The sequence below is a fragment of the Hyla sarda genome, chromosome 12 (assembly GCF_029499605.1).
Source record: "Hyla sarda isolate aHylSar1 chromosome 12, aHylSar1.hap1, whole genome shotgun sequence".
Taxonomy (NCBI): domain Eukaryota; kingdom Metazoa; phylum Chordata; class Amphibia; order Anura; family Hylidae; genus Hyla; species Hyla sarda.
Window position 1 is genome coordinate 70,839,458 of NC_079200.1, and position 18,871 is coordinate 70,858,328.

Consider the following 18,871-nt stretch of genomic DNA (forward strand, 5'->3'; position numbering starts at 1 on the left):
TTTTTGTTCATGCCCCCCTCTGTCATTGAATGGTACAGTCCAGCAGCTGAATCACTATGAATCAGCACAGCAGTGTCATGAATGCAGATCACTATTCCAAGTCCAGAGTGAGCAGTGTTCTGCTATTGCACAACAAAGGGAATTTGCATCGTCCTTCCAGCATAGGATTCTCAGGGTATTAGTCTGTGTATGACTTATGTGTGCGCCAGGCTCACTTCTAGAGATAAGCGAACTTACAGTAAATTCGATTCGTCACGAACTTCTCGGCTCGGAGGTTGCTGACTTTTCCTGCATAAATTAGTTCAGCTTTCCGGTGCTCCCGTGGGCTGGAAAAGGTGGATACAGTCCTAGGAGACTCTTTCCTACTGTATCCACTGTATCCACCCTTTCCAGCCCACCGGAGCACCGGAAAGCTGAACAAATTTATGCAGGAAAAGTCATCAACTGCCGAGCCGAGAAGTTCGTGACGAATCGAATTTACTGTAAGTTCGCTCATCTCTACTCACTTCACTCTAAGCTTAGGTTTCCAGCTTTTTTTTTGTTCTTGCAAAAAAGACCCCAAAAATACCACAATGCGGCCAATAGAGATTTATGAAACTCCTAACCCACTTGACGTTTATTCCTTTTCACTCATCTTTGGAATTTTTCTGCAGTTTTGGGCTTAGAGGCAGTTTTGACAAAATCGCAGCATGTTGAGACTATGGGGGAGATTTATGAAGAAATGTCTATTTTAGATCTAATTTCCACCTTTGTTTTTGTCCCAGGGCATGCTGGGAGTTGAACAGATTGGGGACCACTTGACGGTTCTCTCACAATTCTTCTGTGATTTTCACTCCAATATTTATTTTTAACAGCATACAAAATGACTGTTGTCTCAGATTTTCCCAGGTTGCAATGTGGCTGAGACCTGACTCACTAGTCAGCTGATGACAGGGAGCCTGTCTGCTTCAATGGGTGGAGCAATCGCTTGGTGGGAGAGAGATCCAACTGCAACTAATGCAACAGCTGTAGGCACCCTGATTGAAAACCACAGGTCTTTGAATGGATGCAGCTCATTTATGCTTCAATGGGTGGGGTGGCTGATGTGTGGGAGGGAGGAAAATGGAATTGTGGGATTTGTAGGCAAAAGAAGAAAACTCAAACAGGAAATACCAGTCCACATAAAGCTAGCCACAGTATTATGGTAATCTCACAACATAGCCATTTATCCCGAAAGACAAGTGCAGCACGGTGTGTGCGGGGGGTGGCGGGGATGTATGTAGTGTGTGTGCTTGGTGTCTGTGTGTGCTTGGTGTATACTATATATAACGGTGTGTGATTAGAAATCACACACCGTTATATGAACAAAAATAAAAAAATGGGGGGGGGGGCAAATGCAGCGCTCTGAACCCCTAATAGGGCCCGGGTCAAACCATCGTCCAGCCAATAGCAGCGCTCCTGGGGGGGTGACGGAATCGCCACCTCCCCATAGATACAGTGGGTGATAGGGGGTGTATTGTACACCCCCGATCACCTTGTATCTTCGGGTCAGCGGGTCACACGTGACCCGTATGACCCGAATCGCGGCAGATCGTTAGTGTGAATTCACCAACGATCTGCCGCGATCGCCGACATGGGGGGGTCTGATGACCCTCCTGGGCATTTGCGCGGGATGCCTGCTGAACGATATCAGCAGGCATCCCGGTCCGGTCCCCGCCCGGCGTGCGGCGGGGACCGAAATTCCCACGGGCGCATAGATACGCCCTGGGTCCTTAAGTACCAGGACGTCAAGGCGTATCCATACGCCCTAGGTCCTTAAGTGGTTAATGTATGCATCAGAAGAGGTCCCAGCATATATGTAATATATGTTTAAAGGGGTACTCCGGTGGGAAACAATTTTTTTTCATATCAACTGGCTCCAGAAAGTTAAACAGATTTGTAAATTACTTCTATTAAAATATCTTTATCCTTCCAGTACTTATCAGCTGCTGTATGCTTCAGAGGAAGTTGTATAGTCCTTTCCAATCTGACCACAGTGCTCTCTGCTGACACCTCTGTCTATGTCTGGAATTGTCCAGAGTAGAAGCAAATCCCCACAGCAAACCTCTCCTGCTTTGGACAGTTCCTGACATGGACAGAGGTGTCAGCAGAGAGCACTGTGGTCAGACTAAAAAGAACTATACAACTTCCTCTGTAATATACAGCAGCAGATAAGTTCTGTTTAGGCAGTATACATGGGGGTATGCTAGATTGGATAGCGCAAACTTCCACACTATACTCTGAGCTGGATCCAGTACAAAAAGTATTCTGCACTGTATATGTGTTTTTTTTTTAATAACATGGGACTCTACATATGACAGATGGCACTAAGTGTCATTTGTTATAGGTATATGTCGCAGGTATACATTGGGGTATCTCCTGACGCATATGGTCACTGCAAGAAACAGTGTGAGAATATGATCAGAATATCAAGCACAATATTGTGGGCCTTTTAAGCCTATTGATTTCTATTGAGGTCAATGGAAAATGGCTAGCTATACATATTCAGTAAAAATTTATAGCCATGATGTTTTTTGAGGCTGAATATATGGACCAAAAAAATGGGCACAATCAATTTTACAGGTAGGACACTGCCGCTATGGTTTCCGTTGTAATGCAATCCATGACAGCAGTGTGAACAGAGCTTTGCATATTAATAAGTTTATTTCTTCTGAGCTTTCTCTTAAATCTATGTCTAGTGGATGTATAGCACTATTCCTGTGTCACTGATCATGGTCCCCTGTCTCATCCTTCCTCAGTTGTCTGCTCCAGCTATGTGAATGACAACATATGAGCGTTTAACATTTGCCACGAAAAATTAAATAGGAAAAATTCTGGCATGTCTTCTATATTTTGCTATACACTGCTCAAAAAAATAAAGGGAACACTAAGATAACACATCCTAGATCTGAATGAATGAACTAATCGTATGAAATACTTTTGTCTTTACATGTGTGTGTGGCCTCCACGTGCCCGTATGACCTCACTACAACGCCTGGGCATGCTCCTGATTAGGTGGACAGTCTGTGGTGCAATGTGGTGTCAGAGGATGGAGTGAGATATGATGTCACAGATGTGCTCAATCGGCTTCAGGTCTGGAGAACGGGCGGGTCAGTCCATAGCATCAATGCCTTTCTCTTGCAGAAACTGCTGACACACTCCAGCCATATGAGGTCTAGCATTGTCTTGCATTAGGGGGAACCCAGGGCCAACTGCACCAGCATATGGTCTCACAAGGGGTCTGAGGATCTCATCTCGGGACCTAATGGCAGTCAGGCTACCTCTGGCAAGAACATGGAGGGCTGTGCAGCCCCCCAAAGAAATGCCACCCCACACCATTACTGACCCACCGCCAAACCGGTCATGCTGGAGGATGTTGCAGGCAGCAAAACGTTCTCCACGGCGTCTCCAGACTCTGTCACATGTGCTAAGTGTGAACCAGCTTTCATCCCCCCATTACCTTCACTCACGTTTCCCTCTTTTGAGGTCCACACCATCAGGCTCTTCCGCCCATTGTCTCTCAGAGTGGCGGTCATCTATCGTCCTCCTGGTTCTCCCCAAATGTTCCTGGATCATTTTGCCACCTGGCTCCCTCACTTTCTTTCCTCAGAAACACCTACACTCATCATGGGTGATTTTAATATCCCCATTGATACCCCAATATCCTCTTCTGCCTCTCGGCTTCTGTCTCTAACCTCCTCCTTTGCCCTTTCACAGCTTACTGACTCTCCCACACACAAGGATGGGAATACACTGGACTTGATCTTCTCTAGACTTTGCTCTGTCTCTAAACTCACTAATTCTCCTTTTGAGCATGCGGGCGCGTCCCGCGATGTGAATCCCAGCCCCACTGGCTGGAGAGGCGAGAGAAGGGGAGCCCTCACGCAGTGGCGTTGCGACCCAGGTGCAACGTACCTAATGGGGTGACACCAAGACGGTCCGCAGCACCCCCCCTCCCCAGTTTCACCGACACCCCCGGTCGCCGGCAGCACCCCCCCCCCGGCATTCACCAGCGCTGTGCGCCCGTCCAACCGCACCCCCCCCCCCTACATTCACCAGCGCTGTGCGCTCGTCCAACAGCATTCACCTGCGCTGTGCGCCCGTCAGCACCCATCCTCCCCCCGCCCTTCATCGCCGCTGTGCGCCAGTCCGTCAGCACCACCGCATGGGACGTCAGTGACGTCACTCGCAGGGTGCCCGGAGAGAAGGATCGCTGCGCTGGATGGGTGAGTGTGTGTGTCTGTCTCTCTGTCTGTCGCTATCTCTGTCTGTGTGTGACTCTGTGTATGTGTGTGTGTGTATGTGTATGTATGTGACTGTGTGTGACTCTGTGTGTGTGTGTGTGTGTATGTATGTGACTGTGTGTGTGTCTGTGTGTGTGTTGCAGGGGGACCCAGGAGCGCTACACCCCTGCCCACAATCATTTCTTGTATTGGAATTATGTAGGAGGCCTTCTGGTGTGCCAAGAATGCCTTATTTTCTGTGTGTGTGTGTGTGACTATGTGTGTGTGTGTGTGACTCTGTGTGTGTGTGTGTGACTCTGTGTGTGTGTGTGTGACTCTGTGTGTGTGTGACTCTTTGTGTGTGTGACTCTGTGTGTGTGTGTGTGTGACTCTGTGTGTGTGTGACTGTGTGTGTGTGACTCTGTGTGTGACTGTGACTGTGTGTGTGACTGTGACTCTGTGTGTGTGTCTGTGAGTGTTTCTCTCTGACTGTGTGTGTGTTTGTGTGTGTGTCTCTCTGTGTTGTATGTGTTTTTTTTTGTGGGGTTGGGGGGGGGGTGGGGGGGTTAAACAGCAATCTAATGTGGGGAGACTTTGACCCATTGTGGGGAACCTGCAAGGGAACCTGTGGCCTAATGTGGGGTAACTACTACCAAATGTGCGGAGTCTATGCTACCTAATGTGGGGATTCTATGCTACCTAATGTGGGGAGTCTATGCTACCTAATGTGGGGAAACTGCTACCTAATGTGGGGAATCTGTGCTACCAAATGTGGGGAGTCTATGCTACCTAATGTGGGGAATCTATGTTACCGAATGTGGGGAATCTATGCTACCTAATGTGGGGAAACTGCAACCTAATGTGGGGAATCTGTGCTACCTAATGTGGGGAAATTGCTACCTAATGTGGGGGAACACGTACCAAATGTGGGGAATCTATGCTGCCTAATGTGGGGAAAATATGCTACCTAATGTGGGGGAACTGCTGCCTACCTAAAGTGGGGGAACTGCTGCCTACCTAATGCTCCCCCTGGCAGTAGCACCCTCATCATCCACCAGCAACACCCCCCCCCCCAGCAGTAGCACCTCCATCAGCAGATCCTGATGGTGGATGATGGCGGTGCTCCTGCCAGGAGGATGATCCTGCGGATGGATGATGTGGGTGATACTGCCAGGGGGGATGGCCAGTTGCACCCACATCATCCTCCAGCAACACCCCCCCAGTAGTAGCACCCCCCATCATCCACTAGCAACACCACCAAAACCCCCCTCCCTTGGTAATAGCATCAGCTAACGGATGTTGAGGGGTGTTACTGCGGTTGTGGTATTATATTCAGAGGGTGCACTGTATGGCAACGTTAAATTCAGAGGGCGCAGTTTGTGGTAGTATTATATTCAGGGGTACAGTGTGTGGCTGTATTATATTCAGGGGTACAGTATGTGGTAGATTTATATTCAGAGGGTACAGTATGTGATGGTATTATATTCAGAATGTACAGTGTGTGGTAGTATTATATTCAGGGGTACAGTATGTGGTAGATTTATATTCAGAGGGTACAGTGTGTGGTAGTATTATATTCAGAGGGTGCAGTGTGGGGTAGTATTATATTCAGAATGTACAGTGTGTGGTAGTATTATATTCAGAGGGCACAGTGTGTGGTAGTATTATATTCAGAGGGCACAGTGTGTGGTAGTATTATATTCAGAGGGTGCAGTGTGTGGTAGTATTATATTCAGAATGTACAGTGCGTGGTAGTATTATATTCAGAGGGTACAGTGTGTGGCAGTATTATATTCAGGGGTACAGTATGTGTGTCACGATGCCGGCTGGCAGGAGGTGGATCCTCTGTGCCAGAGAGGGATTGGCGTGGACCATGCTAGTGGACCGGTTCTAAGTCACTACTGGTGTTCACCAGAGCCCGCCGCAAAGCGGGATGGTCTTGCTGCGGCGGTAGTGACCAGGTTGTATCCACTAGCAACGGCTCAACCTCTCTGACTGCTGAAGATAGGCGCGGTACAAGGGAGTAGACAGAAGCAAGGTCGGACGTAGCAGAAGGTCGGGGCAGGCAGCAAGAATCGTAGTCAATAAGGCAATAGCAGGAGGTCAAGTACACAGTATGGACAAACACAGTAACGCTTTCACTAGGCTCTAAGGCAACAAGATCCGGCAGGGGAGTGCAGGGGCAGTGATCAGATATAGTCTGGGAGCAGGTGGGAGCCAATTAAGCTAATTGGGCCAGGCACCAATCATTGGTGCACTGGCCCTTTAAGTCTCAGGGAGCTGGCGCGCGCGCGCCCTAGAGAGCGGAGCCGTGCGCGCCAGCACATGACAGCAGGGGACCGGGACGGGTAAGTGACCTGGGATGCGATTCGCGAGCGGGCGCGTCCCGCTGTGCGAATCGCATCCCCGACGGCCATGACAGTGCAGCGCTCCCGGTCAGCGGGACCGACCGGGGCGCTGCGGAGAGAGAGACGCCGTAAGCGCTCCGGGGAGGAGCGGGGACCCAGAGCGCTAGGCGTAACAGTACCCCCCCCCCTTAGGTCTCCCCTTCTCTTTGTCCGGTAACTGCCTCCCCTGGGATGAGGACACCGGGAAAGAATGGAGGGTTTCCTCAACGGCAGGCAGTACAGCAGGAGTGGGAATGGGGAGGGAGGGCAGAGGGCGAGGCCTGGCACGGGGCAGTGTGACACCAGGACGGGGGCCATGAGGAGGCACCGAGGCTTGCCTGACTGGACTGGGAGGGGGGGGAGAGGCACTTCTTATGGCAGGCAGAGTCCGTAAAGGCCTTAGGGAGACCGGTTACAGGAGGAACCACAGGGTCACGGCAGGGAGTACTGGGAACCGGTTTAAGGCAATCCTTGAAACAAGAGGTACCCCAGCTCTTGATCTCCCCTGTGGACCAATCCAGGGTTGGGGAATGGTGTTGAAGCCAGGGTAGTCCAAGGAGAATTTCGGAAGTGCAATTGGAGAGGACCAAAAACTCAATCTTTTCGTGAAGAGGTCCGATGCACATTAGGAGGGGCTCCGTGCGGTAACGCACGGTGCAATCCAACCTGACTCCGTTGACCGCGGAAATGTAGAGTGGCTTGACGAGACGGGTCACCGGGATGCGGAATTTATTCACCAAGGAATCCAGAATAAAATTCCCAGAGGCACCGGAGTCCAAGCAGGCCACGGCTGAGAGGGAGGAGTTGGCTGAAGGAGAAATCCGTACGGGCACCGTGAGACGTGGAGAAGCCGACTTAGCATCAAGAGACGCCACACCCACGAGAGCTGGGTGCGAGCGTGCGTTTCCCAGACGTGGAGGACGGATAGGGCAATCCACCAAGAAATGTTCGGTACTGGCACAGTACAGACAAAGATTCTCTTCCCTACGGCAATTCCTCTCTTCCTGGGTCAGGCGAGACCGATCCACTTGCATGGCCTCCTCGGCGGGAGGCCTAGGCGAAGATTGCAATGGAGACTGTGGGAGAGGTGTCCAGAGATCTAAGTCTTTTTCCTGGCGGAGCTCTTGATGTCTCTCAGAAAAACGCATGTCAACGCGAGTGGCTAGATGAATGAGTTCATGCAGGTTAGCAGGAGTTTCTCGTGCGGCCAGAACATCTTTAATGTTGCTGGATAGGCCTTTTTTAAAGGTCGCGCAGAGGGCCTCATTATTCCAGGATAGTTCAGAAGCAAGAGTACGGAATTGTATGGCGTACTCGCCAACGGAAGAATTACCCTGGAGCAGGTTCAGCAGGGCAGTCTCAGCAGAAGAGGCTCGGGCAGGTTCCTCAAAGACACTTCGAATTTCCGAGAAGAAGGAGTGTACAGAGGCAGTGACGGGGTCATTGCGGTCCCAGAGCGGTGTGGCCCAAGACAGAGCTTTCCCAGACAGAAGGCTGACTACGAAAGCCACCTTAGACCTTTCAGTAGGAAACTGGTCCGACATCATCTCCAAGTGCAGGGAACATTGTGAAAGAAAGCCACGGCAAAACTTAGAGTCCCCATCAAATTTGTCCGGCAGGGACAAGCGGAGGCTAGGAGTGGCCACTCGCTGCGGAAGAGGTGCAGGAGCTGGCGGAGGAGATGGTTGTTGCTGCTGTAGCTGAGACTGAAATTGCTGTAGCTGTGACTGAAGCTGCTGTAGCTGCGACTGGAGTTGCTGTGTCATGGTGGTCAAGTACGACAGCTGGTGATCTTGTTGGGCGATCTGTCGGGCTTGCTGGGCGACCAGTGTAGTGAGGTCGGCGACAACTGGCAGAGGAACTTCAGCGGGATCCATGGCCGGATCTACTGTCACGATGCCGGCTGGCAGGAGGTGGATCCTCTGTGCCAGAGAGGGATTGGCGTGGACCGTGCTAGTGGACCGGTTCTAAGTCACTACTGGTGTTCACCAGAGCCCGCCGCAAAGCGGGATGGTCTTGCTGCGGCGGTAGTGACCAGGTCGTATCCACTAGCAACGGCTCAACCTCTCTGACTGCTGAAGATAGGCGCGGTACAAGGGAGTAGACAGAAGCAAGGTCGGACGTAGCAGAAGGTCGGGGCAGGCAGCAAGAATCGTAGTCAATAAGGCAATAGCAGGAGGTCAAGTACACAGTATGGACAAACACAGTAACGCTTTCACTAGGCTCTAAGGCAACAAGATCCGGCAGGGGAGTGCAGGGGCAGTGATCAGATATAGTCTGGGAGCAGGTGGGAGCCAATTAAGCTAATTGGGCCAGGCACCAATCATTGGTGCACTGGCCCTTTAAGTCTCAGGGAGCTGGCGCGCGCGCGCCCTAGAGAGCGGAGCCGCGCGCGCCAGCACATGACAGCAGGGGACCGGGACGGGTAAGTGACCTGGGATGCGATTCGCGAGCGGGCGCGTCCCGCTGTGCGAATCGCATCCCCGACGGCCATGACAGTGCAGCGCTCCCGGTCAGCGGGACCGACCGGGGCGCTGCGGAGAGAGAGACGCCGTAAGCGCTCCAGGGAGGAGCGGGGACCCGGAGCGCTAGGCGTAACAATGTGGCAGATTTATATTCAGAGTTTACAGTATGTGTTGGTATAATATTCAGAATGTACAGTGTGTGGTAGCATTATATTCAGTGGGTATGGTGTATGGAAGGTTTATAATCAAAGAGTATAGTGTGTAGTAGTATTATATTATAGAGGATACAGTGTCTGGCAGGTGTATAATAATACTTGTTTTCATATAGAGGATGAGAATGCGCTGACATAGTGAGGAGACGTCTGGGCGTCACATTCTACAGACAGAAGTTTTAGCTGGACCAGGCGGTATGTACCATCTGAAATAGATAAGGGAAGACTATAGAAAAGACGTCACCTGTAGTCACTGATATTGTGTATTCTCCTCACTATAGAGAAGACGTCACCTGTAGTCACTGATATCATTGTACATTCTCCTCTCTGTGTCCTATCGGAGCTGTAGTCACTTGTAAGTTCTACAGTTATGGTGAGTGAAACTACAACTCCCAGCATAACCTCACCACTGCTCAAAGGGGTACTCTACAGGAAAACATTTTTTTTTATCAATTGGTGCTACAAAGTTAAACAGATTTGTAAATTACTTCTATTTAAAAATCTTAATCCTTCAAGTACTTATTAGCTGCTGTATAAGTGATTCACAGGAAGTACTTTTCTTTTTTAATTTATTTTCTGTCTGACCACAGTGCTCTGTGCTGACACCTCTGTCCATGTCAAGAACTGTCCATAGTAGGAGCTAATCCCCATAGCAAACCTATCCTGCTCTGGACAGTTCCTGACATGGACAGAGGTGTCAGCAGAGAGCACTGTGGTCAGACTGGAAAGAACTACACAACTTCCTGTGGAGCATACAGCAGCTGATAAGTAGTGTAAGGATTAAGATTTTAAATAGAAGTAATTTAAAAATCTGTTTAACTTTCTGGCACCATTTGATATAAAAGTAAATGTTTTCCAATGGAGTACCCTTTTAAGTAATTCTCGGAGCTGTATATTTAAATGGTGAAAACTTCTTTAACACTTTCCTATTCTGTGGCAACTGGTATATCTGATTATTATACTGGAATTTCTCACAATGCCACCAGAGAACACCAAGATTGGCAAATTCACCACTGTGCTCTTCAAAGATGAAAGCAGGTTCACACAAGCACATGTGAAAGACATGACAGAGTCTGGAGACGCCGTGGAGAACGTTCTGCTGCCTGCAACATCCTCCAGCATGACCGGTTGGGTGGTGGGAAAGTAGTAGGGTGGCATTTCTTTGGGGGGCCACACAGTCCTCCATGTGCTTGCCAGAGGTAGACTGACTGCAATTAGGTACCGAGATGAGGTCCTTAGACCCCTTGTGAGACCATATGCTGGTGCAGTTGGCCCTGGGTTCCTCCTAATGCACGAAAATGCTAGACCTCATGTGGCTGGAGTGTGTCAGCAGTTCCTGCAAGAGGAAGGCATTGATGCTATGGTCTGGCCCGCCCGTTCCCCAGACCTGAATCCGATTGAGCACATCTGGGACATCATGTCTCCATTCACCAACGCCAAGTTGCACCACAGACTATCCAGGAGTTGGCAGATGCTTTAGTCCAGGTCTGGGAGGGCATCATCATCAGGAGCATGTAGGGTCATACAGGCACATGGAGGCGACACACACTACTGAGCCTCATTTTGACTTGTTTTAAGGACATTACATCAAAGCTGGTGTTACGCCGAGCGCTCCGGGTCCCCGCTCCTCCCCGGAGCGCTCACAACATCCTCGCAATTGCAGCGCCCCGGTCAGACCTGCTGACCGGGTGCGCTGCGATACCTCTCCCAGCCGGGATGCGATTCGCGATGCGGGTGGCGCCCGCTCGCGATGCGCACCCCGCCTCCCGTACCTGACTCGCTCTCCGTCGGTCCTGTCCCGGCGCACGCGGCCCCGCTCCTTAGGGCGCGCGCGCGCCGGGTCTCTGCGATTTAAAGGGCCACTGCGCCACTGATTGGCGCAGTTGGCTTAATTAGTGTGTTCACCTGTGCACTCCCTATTTATACCTCACTTCCCCTGCACTCCCTCGCCGGATCTTGTTGCCATTGTGCCAGTGAAAGCGTTTCCTTGTGTGTTCCTAGCCTGTGTTCCAGACCTCCTGCCGTTGCCCCTGACTACGATCCTTGCTGCCTGCCCCGACCTTCTGCTACGTCCGACCTTGCTCTTGTCTACTCCCTTGTACCACGCCTATCTTCAGCAGTCAGAGAGGTTGAGCCGTTGCTAGTGAATACGACCTGGTTGCTACCGCCGCTGCAAGACCATCCCGCTTTGCGGCGGGCTCTGGTGAATACCAGTAGCAACTTAGAACCGGTCCACCAGCACGGTCCACGCCAATCCCTCTCTGGCACAGAGGATCCACCTCCTGCCAGCCGAATCGTGACAGTAGATCCGGCCATGGATCCCGCTGAAGTTCCACTGCCAGTTGTCGCCGACCTCACCACGGTGGTCGCCCAGCAGTCGCAACAGATAGCGCAACAAGGCCACCAGCTGTCTCAACTGACCGTGATGCTACAGCAGCTACTACCACAGCTTCAGCAATCATCTCCTCCGCCAGCTCCTGCACCTCCTCCGCAGCGAGTGGCCGCTTCCGGCCTACTACGGATAAATTTGATGGGGACTCTAAGTTTTGCCGTGGCTTTCTTTCACAATGTTCCCTGCACTTGGAGATGATGTCGGACCAGTTTCCTACTGAAAGGTCTAAGGTGGCTTTCGTAGTCAGCCTTCTGTCTGGGAAAGCTCTGTCATGGGCCACACCGCTCTGGGACCGCAATGACCCCGTCACTGCCTCTGTACACTCCTTCTTCACAGAGATTCGAAGTGTCTTTGAGGAACCTGCCCGAGCCTCTTCTGCTGAGACTGCCCTGCTGAACCTGGTCCAGGGTAATTCTTCCGTTGGCGAGTACGCCATCCAATTCCGTACTCTTGCCTCCGAATTATCCTGGAATAATGAGGCCCTCTGCGCGACCTTTAAAAAAGGCCTATCCAGCAACATTAAAGATGTTCTGGCCGCACGAGAAATTCCTGCTAACCTGCATGAACTTATTCATCTAGCCACTCGCATTGACATGCGTTTTTCCGAAAGGCGTCAGGAGCTCCGCCAGGATATGGACTTTGTTCGCACGAGGCGTTTTTTCTCCCCGGCTCCTCTCTCCTCTGGTCCTCTGCAATCCGTTCCTGTGCCTCCCGCCGTGGAGGCTATGCAAGTTGACCGGTCTCGCTTGACACCTCAAGAGAGGACACGACGCCGCATGGAGAATCTGTGCCTGTACTGTGCCGGTACCGAACACTTCCTGAAGGATTGTCCTATCCGTCCTCCCCGCCTGGAAAGACGTACGCTGACTCCGCACAAAGGTGAGACAGTTCTTGATGTCAACTCTGCTTCTCCACGCCTTACTGTGCCTGTGCGGATATCTTCCTCTACCTTCTCCTTCTCTACTATGGCCTTCTTGGATTCCGGATCTGCAGGAAATTTTATTTTGGCCTCTCTCATCAACAGGTTCAACATCCCGGTGACCAGTCTCGCCAGACCCCTCTACATCAATTGTGTTAACAATGAAAGATTGGACTGTACCGTGCGTTACCGCACGGAACCCCTCCTAATGTGCATCGGACCTCATCACGAAAAAATTGAGTTTTTGGTCCTCTCCAATTGCACTTCCGAAATTCTCCTTGGATTACCGTGGCTTCAACGCCATTCCCCAACCCTTGATTGGTCCACAGGAGAGATCAAGAGCTGGGGTACTTCTTGTTTCAAGGACTGTCTTAAACCGGTTCCCAGTACTCCCTGCCGTGACCCTGTGGTTCCCCCTGTAACCGGTCTCCCTAAGGCTTATATGGACTATGCTGACGTGTTTTGCAAAAAGCAAGCTGAGACTTTACCTCCTCACAGGCCTTATGACTGTCCTATTGACCTCCTCCCGGGCACTACTCCACCCCCGGGGCAGAATTTATCCTCTGTCCGCTCCAGAGACTCTTGCTATGTCTGAATACATCCAGGAAAATTTAAAAAAGGGGTTTATCCGCAAATCCTCCTCTCCTGCCGGAGCTGGATTTTTTTTTGGGTCCAAAAAAGATGGCTCCCTACCTCCTTGCATTGATTACCGCGGACTTAATAAAATCACGGTAAAGAACCGCTACACCCTACCTCTTATCTCAGAACTCTTTGATCGCCTTCAAGGTGCCCACATCTTTACCAAACTGGACTTAAGAGGTGCTTATAATCTCATCCGCATCAGGGAGGGGGACGAATGGAAGACTGCATTTAACACCAGAGATGGACACTTTGAGTATCTGGTCATGCCCTTTGGCCTGTGCAACGCCCCTGCCGTCTTCCAAGACTTTGTTAATGAAATTTTTCGTGATCTCTTATATTCCTGTGTTGTTGTGTATCTGGACGATATTCTGATTTTTTCTGCCAACTTAGAAGAACACCGCCAGCATGTCCGCATGGTTCTTCACAGACTTCGAGACAATCAACTTTATGCCAAAATGGAGAAATGTCTGTTTGAATGTCAATCTCTTCCTTTCCTAGGATACTTGGTCTCTGGCCAGGGATTACAAATGGACCCGGATAAACTCTCTGCCGTCTTAGATTGGCCACGCCCCTCCGGACTCCGTGCTATCCAACGTTTTTTGGGGTTCGCCAATTATTACAGACAATTTATTCCACACTTTTCCACTATTGTGGCTCCTATCGTGGCTTTAACCAAGAAAAATGCCAATCCCAAGTCCTGGTCTCCCCAAGCTAAAGACGCATTTAAACAGCTCAAGTCTGCCTTTTCTTCTGCTCCCGTGCTCTCCAGACCTGACCCATCTAAACCCTTCCTATTGGAGGTAGATGCCTCCTCAGTGGGAGCTGGAGCGGTCCTTCTACAAAAAAATTCTTCCGGGCATGCTGTTACTTGTGGTTTTTTTTCTAGGACCTTCTCTCCGGCGGAGAGAAACTACTCCATCGGGGATCGAGAACTACTGGCCATTAAATTGGCACTTGAGGAATGGAGGCATCTGCTGGAGGGATCAAAATTTCCAGTTATCATTTACACCGATCACAAGAATCTCTCCTATCTCCAGTCTGCCCAACGGCTGAACCCTCGCCAGGCCAGGTGGTCGTTGTTCTTTGCCCGTTTTAACTTTGAAATTAATTTTCGCCCTGCCGACAAGAACATTAGGGCCGATGCCCTCTCTCGTTCCTCGGATGCCTCGGAAGTAGAGGTCTCTCCGCAACACATCATTCCTCCTCACTGTCTGATCTCCACTTCTCCAGCCTCCATCAGGCAAACTCCTCCAGGGAAGACCTTCGTTTCTCCACGCCAACGTCTCGGGATTCTCAGATGGGGTCACTCCTCCCACCTCGCAGGCCATGCGGGCATCAAAAAGTCCTTGCAACTCATCTCTCGTTTCTATTGGTGGCCGACTCTGGAGACGGATGTTGTGTATTTTGTGCGGGCCTGTACTGTCTGTGCCCGGGATAAGACTCCTTGCCAGAAGCCTGCTGGTCTCCTTCATCCTCTGCCTGTCCCCGAACAGCCTTGGTCACTGATTGGTATGGACTTTATTACAGACTTACCCCCATCCCGTGGCAACACTGTTGTTTGGGTGGTCGTTGATCGATTTTCCAAGATGGCACATTTTATTCCTCTTCCTGGTCTTCCTTCAGCGCCTCAGTTGGCAAAACAATTTTTTGTACACATTTTTCGTCTTCACGGTTTGCCCACGCAGATCGTCTCGGATAGAGGCGTCCAATTCGTGTCTAAATTCTGGAGGGCCCTCTGTAAACAGCTCAAGATTAAATTAAACTTCTCTTCTTCTTATCATCCCCAATCCAATGGGCAAGTAGAAAGAATTAACCAGGTCCTGGGTGACTATTTAGGGCATTTTGTCCCGCCAGGATGACTGGGCAGATCTTCTACCATGGGCCGAATTCTCTTACAACTTCAGAGTCTCTGAATCTTCTGCTAAGTCCCCATTTTTCGTGGTGTACGGCCGTCACCCTCTTCCCCCCCTCCCTACTCCCTTGCCCTCTGGTTTGCCCGCTGTGGATGAAGTGACTCGTGATCTTTCCACCATATGGAAAGAGACCCAAAATTCTCTTTTACAGGCTTCATCCCGCATGAAAAGGTTTGCCGATAAGAAAAGAAGAACTCCCCCCATTTTTGCTCCCGGAGACAAGGTATGGCTCTCCGCTAAATATGTCCGCTTTCGTGTCCCCAGTTACAAACTGGGACCACGCTATCTTGGTCCTTTCAAAGTCTTGTGCCAGATTAATCCTGTCTCTTACAAACTCCTTCTTCCTCCTTCTCTTTGTATTCCCAATGCCTTCCATGTCTCTCTCCTTAAACCACTCATCATCAACCGTTTCTCTCCCAAACTTGTTTCTCCCACTCCTGTTTCCGGTTCTTCTGACATCTTCTCCGTGAAGGAGATACTGGCCTCCAAGACGGTCAGAGGAAAAAGATTTTTTTTTTGGTAGATTGGGAGGGCTGTGGTCCTGAAGAGAGATCCTGGGAACCTGAGGACAACATCCTAGACAAAAGTCTGGTCCTCAGGTTCTCAGGCTCCAAGAAGAGGGGGAGACCCAAGGGGGGGGGTACTGTTACGCCGAGCGCTCCGGGTCCCCGCTCCTCCCCGGAGCGCTCACAACATCCTCGCAATTGCAGCGCCCCGGTCAGACCTGCTGACCGGGTGTGCTGCGATACCTCTCCCAGCCGGGATGCGATTCGCGATGCGGGTGGCGCCCGCTCGCGATGCGCACCCCGGCTCCCGTACCTGACTCGCTCTCCGTCGGTCCTGTCCCGACGCGCGCGGCCCCGCTCCTTAGGGCGCGCGCGCGCCGGGTCTCTGCGATTTAAAGGGCCACTGCGCCACTGATTGGCGCAGTTGGCTTAATTAGTGTGTTCACCTGTGCACTCCCTATTTATACCTCACTTCCCCTGTACTCCCTCGCCGGATCTTGTTGCCATTGTGCCAGTGAAAGCGTTTCCTTGTGTGTTCCTAGCCTGTGTTCCAGACCTCCTGCCGTTGCCCCTGACTACGATCCTTGCTGCCTGCCCCGACCTTCTGCTACGTCCGACCTTGCTCTTGTCTACTCCCTTGTACCGCGCCTATCTTCAGCAGTCAGAGAGGTTGAGCCGTTGCTAGTGGATACGACCTGGTTGCTACCGCCGCTGCAAGACCATCCCGCTTTGCGGCGGGCTCTGGTGAATACCAGTAGCAACTTAGAACCGGTCCACCAGCACGGTCCACGCCAATCCCTCTCTGGCACAGAGGATCCACCTCCTGCCAGCCGAATCGTGACAGCTGGATCAGCCTGTAGTGTGGTTTTCCACTTTGATTTTGAGTGTGACTCCGTATCCAGACCTCCATGGGTTGATAAATTTGATTTCCATTGATAATTTGTGTGTGATTTTGTCAGCACATTCAACTATGCAAAGATGAAAGTATTTCATACGATTAGTTCATTAATTTAGATCTAGGATGTGTTATCTTAGTGTTCCCTTTATTTTTTTGAGTAGTGTCTATATATATATATATATATATATATATATGTGTGTATATATACGTGCATGTGTGTTTGTGCTTTTATGGGGGGTGGGGGAAGCATTTCTGTAACACTCACATTTCTGTAGACAGGAATGCTGGTAGTAGTGTATCCGCTGGACCTTTGTGGCGGATGGCTCGGATCGCACCAGGGAGCGGAGTCTAAAGTGCTGCTGGTTTTCACCAGAGCCCACCGCCCAGGTCTCTACCCCTGGCACGGCTCGACCACACAGGTGGCTGAGGAGTTTCGAGGCACAGGTAGGATACAGCAACTCGTGGTCAGGATAGCAGAAAGCCAGGGCAGGCGGCACAGGTGCATAGTCAGGGACAGAGCAGGAGGTCAAAAGGCAGATGGCAAAGGAGCAAGGTCAGGTCACGGAGCTAAGGGTCAGGAACACGGCAAGACAACGAACAGGTACGCCAGAGCAGTGAACATAACAATTTCATTTTTGGACCCGGGCAGCACAATGCTATCTACCTACTGGGTAGCCCTACCTGATAGGGGAATATGTCTATCAGGGGCTCTTTCTACCTACTGGGGATCCCTATCTGCCTACCTGATAGGGGTGGCGTTAATAAAAGCCATACTCTTCAATACCCCACAGCTGCGGCACTGATGCTCTCTGTCCTCACTCATCTCCACTACTTATGTATCCTCCCAACAGGAACTGCCTGCTCAGCCAATCACTGGCCACACCGGTGTCACTAGTGTGGCACTAGTGTGGTCTCCACAATTTCACTGTGTGGAGCACAAAAGGGGGAACTTTTATACTGTGTGGAACATCACAAAGGACATTATTACCAGTTGAGGCTTTATGTATGGGAAATTTGTTTAGGTTATGAAATGGATTGGTACAAGAAAAATGCACAGCCTAAAATGTTTGGCAGATTCTGCAAAGACAACTGGTGGCTGAAAGAAATCAGCATGACGGTCTGGGCCGGTTGGCAAAGAAAAGGGAAGGTAAACGGATATAGATATATATCTCTATATGATCCTGTATATAATCACTTATATGGTATACCGATCCTGTGTACAGCTGATATCTACCGCTATATCGGCACTGTATAGGGGAATACTGGACTGTATATAGTGGTTTTATTTGTTGCAGTATGGTGGTATTATCCAGTTATTGTGTGGTAGTATGTTTCTTCCTTGTAAACTGGTATTATTGGCCATGAAAAATGATCTTACATACGATAACATGACATATATATATATATATATATATATATATATATATATATATATATTTGAATAATTAGCAGGGGCCCTTGCTTTATTTGGTCCGGGGGCCCTTAGTGTTGTCAGTCCAACCCTGAACATGGCTGCACGAAAAAGAGCAATGCTTTATTGGTACCTCTGTAAAGTGCTGCTGCTGCTCTTTGGCGTACCAGGGTTGTTGTCATGTAGTGCAAAAATATATAATTGTCATTCAATAAATATTCTCACTAGCAACATAGATATATGGTCACCAGGTTTGTGTTGTGAGAGGCAGAGAGAAGGATTGTTCCTTGGGTCCATAGCCTTTCCAGTGGATTAGATACTCTTGAGGTATGGGACCTCATACTCCACATGATTGCCAATCTGAACCAGTCGAGGCGATTGCATACCATCAGCTTTAAAAATGAAACATAGATGACCTTGAAAATCCACATAAAGGGCAGGAGGTCAAGTTCATAGGCAACCGGGTTAACCTATCGGCATATGTAGTAGGGCCTAATACACCAGGGAGCCCTTTTCTGGGTGGAAGCATGGAGGTTGTGCCGCTAATCACCTACAGTCGGACTGTAGCTTTGTTTGCTACATGGGCCTACATAGCGATCCTTGGACCAGTACCAATACGCAGCCAAGTTCCATTAGTGGATTTTCTAATGCCGGAATGTTTACCAGCGCAAAGGATTCAAGCAAAAAGAATGGTTCAAACCTATAGTTACCTAAAAACGGAGAAATGCTCGAGGTTGAATTTATGGCATTGTTGTGGGCGAATTCTGCCAAAGGTAACAGGTCTGACAAGTGGTTTTAGTGGTCTGAACACAGCAGCACAGAAATGACTTCATAACCTGATCAGAATGCTCCGCAAGACCATTAGGCCTAGGAGAAGGACACCTT